This window comes from Peromyscus maniculatus, chromosome 20 (assembly GCF_049852395.1).
Source record: "Peromyscus maniculatus bairdii isolate BWxNUB_F1_BW_parent chromosome 20, HU_Pman_BW_mat_3.1, whole genome shotgun sequence".
In the NCBI taxonomy this organism is placed as follows: domain Eukaryota; kingdom Metazoa; phylum Chordata; class Mammalia; order Rodentia; family Cricetidae; genus Peromyscus; species Peromyscus maniculatus.
The window spans coordinates 25812387-25816854 of NC_134871.1; the positions used below are offsets into that span (position 1 = coordinate 25812387).

The 4468-nt window shown below is 49.0% G+C and overlaps 1 long non-coding RNA gene across 1 annotated transcript; it reads left to right on the forward strand.

Moving 5' to 3' along the window:
* Positions 1-292: 292 nt before the first annotated feature.
* Positions 293-896, forward strand: LOC143269740 (uncharacterized). Its single transcript, XR_013046384.1, has 2 exons — positions 293-490; positions 580-896. It is a non-coding gene; the product is annotated as an uncharacterized LOC143269740 (long non-coding RNA).
* The last annotated feature ends 3572 nt before the right edge of the window (positions 897-4468 follow it).

Consider the following 4468-nt stretch of genomic DNA (forward strand, 5'->3'; position numbering starts at 1 on the left):
AACAGTAAACGAGGCAGACTGAAGTCTCATGCCATAGCCAACTTCATTCAAAGCATCAGACAGTTTATAAGAGGAGGGTTAAGGGGAGTCACGTGAGTAAAGTGGACAACCACAAGGGCAGGCCACGTGGCAGGCAGGCCACACGTGGCAGGCAAGCTGCACAGGACAAAACCATGCTTTTCCATAGAGACAATAAACAAACAGCAATAGCCAGTTGTGATGAATAATCTGAAGGAAACTCACTCCTGTCTGCTATACCTGGGAGGGGCCTGAAACCACATTCCAAGAACAATTCCATGTTCTGAAGAAACTGAGGTCATAAGACTCTTGTCTTGTTTTCTTGGAGTTTTCTCACAAGATTCAGAATTCTCCTCACACTCCACTCTTCGGCCGTGTTCTGACAACTGATGTTACCATGGGTAAGCCTGGGACTGGCGTTGCTGTCCCTGTTAAAAATTATATATGCTGGGCCTGCAAGAGGAATCAGCAGGTGAAGGAGTTTGCTGCCAAGCCTGACGACCTGAGTTCAGTGCCCTGAAACTCTGTGATAGAACACTGACCGCTGCCATCTCTCCTCAGACCTCCATGTGTGCTCTATGGAACGTTGGTGTTTGAGTGGGAGCTCCACCTCAACCCCTGGCGTCCCTAAACCCAAAGAGTCTGGAATGTTCTGGTGGAAGATCCACCTCAGCCCCCCTCCCCTATCTCTTTCCCCTTCAAAGCCCGCCAAACACAGCTCCTCCCCCAGAGAGGCTCAGGACCACTCCCACTGGGGATATAAACTGCATCCCAGAAAACAAATGTGTGGTTCCACCGGTCTCTCCTCCCAATCCCCTCTCTGAGGGGCCAGAGAATCACCCGTGAACGCTTTACCCATTAAACCTGGGCTTTTCCAATTCGGTCTGATTTGGCTTAATTTGGATTGCTGCATCAGCAGAGAGGCCTTCAGGGTGAAAAGACTTAACAGTTTGTGCACACACCACACACACAAATACACACACATCAAATAAATAAATAAAAATAGATAGAGAGATGATGAAATACATTTTTAAAAAGAATTCTATTTGTAGCTTACTGCTTGAGATTGGGGAAATATACCCCTGGATACAGCCATAACAACTCAGATCAGGGTGTGGATCCCCCACCCGACCCCCCATCCTCACATGCAGTGTTGCAGATCCTACTCAGGACCTCAACATAGTCGTAGGCAAGAGCTCTACCACTGAGCTGCATCCCAAGCTCAGGATACCAGTTTTAATTCCTTAGAAAGTCTCCTTATCAAAACACTGTTAAGCCCCACTGATCGAGACTAAGACTACTACCACAGTTTAAAGCCAAATTTGAAGCAACCTTTAATTAAATACTGGCCTAGCAGATAGGCTTGGCTAGGTCCATACCCAGGTTCCTGGGAATTGGCCTCAAATCAAGTTTCGCAAGGGCTTAAGAAGGGAACTCATAATTCATTGCATTTCACGTCAGGTCCAATTAGGGGCAAGTATACATCCTGACATAATTTCTGTCTACCTACCTCCTGCCCACCTGTGATCAAGCACATCCTGTGCAGATGGGTCAAACAAACTTGTTTAGGGGAGTGAAAGCACGTGGCTTGTTATCTCCCATAAACAATGCCTCCAGCATTTCAGGAACTCTCTGTCCTTGGGCAAGCAGCTTGCAGATCAGAGGCGTTTTTGTTTCCATGGATCTCTTAGGCATAGTAATTAAAACAAAATGTAACTTTGGCTCTCATAACACCTAAGTCTTCCTAAGTCAAAACACACCCCACCGCACCCCAGAAAATCCCTGTTGACCTCTGCCACCATCAGTTCGTTTTGTCTACCCTTCCCCTTTGACAACATGGGACCGCACAGAAGGTATTCGTCTGTATGAAGCGCTTTCTCTCTCTCAGTGTTATGCCTTGAGAGACACTCACATGTCTCTCTAAGTAGTTCTCTTTTGTTACTGTCTAGTATCCCACAGGATGAAGGACTTATCTATTCCTGGTGGATGACATTTGGGTGTTTCCAGCTTGAGGTTGGTAGGAATATTTGTTAAATGTCTCTAGGTAGACTTACCCATGTATGTCTTTTGGTACTGGGGGAATTCCTCATTTGTAAACAAGACCCACTTGTTTACAAATTGAACCAGAACCAACTGGCTGAACTGCTTCTGAATCCCTGACCCATAGAAACTATGAAGAAAAGTCATGTTGACGGTGGTCTTGAACTGGTGGGTACTTAGGTATTCATACACAGTCACATTTTAAAAATATTAACATCGAGTAAATAATAAAGTGTTTGCATTATTTTGTATTCACATCATAGCTCTACACTACTTCCTGTCTCAAAGGGGCGGGGCTAAGCTTTGGTTGTAAAAGGAAACACATTCTGTTGATCTCTCTGCATACTTAGCCCATGGACATAAGCCAAGGTTTCACCAATGACTATTGATCACTGGTACCTGAGGGTCCTTTTGTCTGGACCAGTCTGTCACTGTTTATTCCCAGGGTCAGTTCCTCTTGTTGTCTAAATTAGCACACCTCTACATTCTGTTACACTAATGCTTCACTCTTTCTAGAACTTGCCTTGTTCATTTGTCAGGTTAGCTATTACTCAACTGTGCCCCATTAGGAAAGAGCCTAGGAGAACCGAGTCCTAATTTGTTACAGCATCACCAGTGAATCCTGTCACTACAGCAGTGTCTGGATGCCCTGAGGCAGTGTGGCAGCCAGACTGCAGGAATTCCTCATGGTTCTTCAGCTTCTTCTATTCACACCTGTCCTACAAGCTCTAGAACTGTCCTGTAAAACCAACGAAATGCTGCAAAAGGGACAGGGTGTGACATCCAAGATGCAGTCATCAAAATATCAGGCTCAGGGGCTGGAGAGCTGGCTCAGTGATTAAGAGCACTTGTTCTGGCCGAGGACTGGGATCTGATTCCCAGAACCTACAAGGTGGTTCACAACAGTCTGTAACTGCAGACCCAAGGGATCTGACGCATCCTTCTGACCTTGCCATGCCCCAGGCACCCACCTGATGCACAAACACACATCCAGGCAAAGCACTCATACACATAACATAATAAAATAATAAAGTAAAGCTCTTAAAACGTCAAGTTCTGCCTTGCTTTCTTGTGAATCATCTGCTGTGAGAAAAGCAGCTTTAGAAAGAAAGAGTCATGTGACAAGGAGCTGAGGTCATCCACTCTGCTGTGTGTGTGAGGCACCACCTGGGACGCAGAGCCCCACCCACCCCAGCCTCCAGATGACTGCATCCTTACTGACATTCTACAGCGGCAACCTCATGACAAATCTTGAACCAGAACCACCCGGCTGAACTGCCTCGGAATCCCTGACCATAGAGACTATGAAGGAAAGTCATGTTGACTGTGGTCTTGAGCTGGTGGGTACTTAGGTATTCATACACAGTCACATTTTAAAAATATTAACATCGAGTAAACACTTATTAAACAAGCAGGTGAGGAAATGAGGGAATTAGCTGAAGAATAACATAAATCACAGCCTGCACATCCTCGGCTGCAGCTTGCTTGTATGAATGGGCCATAAGACTTCAGTTCTGTCCCTTGAGTTCCGGCTGAGGCTGAGGGTCAAGCAGGGTTCTCAGCCACGGTGGCGGTGTTATCACTGGCCACATAATTACTCTTTTGGGGACAGTCACATTCACTGTCGAAGGATGTTGAGCACCCCATCTCTCACACCCCCACTTGCCACCCTCCTCACCCCCTTAGCTCCACCCCACCCCCGCCCCTCCCCTCACCCCTGTACCTCCACCCCACCCCCGCCCCTCCCCTCACCCCCTTAGCTCCACCCCACCCCCGCCCCTCCCCTCCCCCCTGTACCTCCACACCATTCCTGCCCCTCTCACCCCCGTACCTCCACCCCACTCCCGCCCCTCCCCTCCTCCCCTCACCCCCCCCCCCGTACCTCCACACCACCCCCGCCCCTCCCCTCACCCCATTACCTCCACACCACCCCCGCCCCTCCCCTCCCCTCCCCCGTACCTCCACCCCACTCCCGCCCCCCCCTACCTCCACCCCCCCGCCCCTCCCCTCACCCCCGAACCTCCACCCCACTCCCGCCCCTCCCCTCACCACCCCCCGTACCTTCACCCCACTCCCGCCCCTCTCCTCACCCCCGTACCTCCACCCCCCCCGCCCCTCCCCTCACCCCCTTACCTCCACCCCACCCCCGCCCCTCTCCATTCCTTGGATGCCGGAAGCAGCCCCCTCCCCTCCAGCAAAGCTGTAATATGGCAAATTGCTTCCAGACAGTGTCACGGGTCTGATAGAGCACAAATCCCCCTTGTTTAAGAACCACGGTGTTGATCTCTTCACTGAATAGTGATTAGAGGGGCTCTGGTTGGGTCCAAAGCTGTATAAAACTATGATAATGCTTATAAAATACTTTATTAAAAATCCAAGCAGTGAATACATTTTTTTTTTTTTTTTTTTT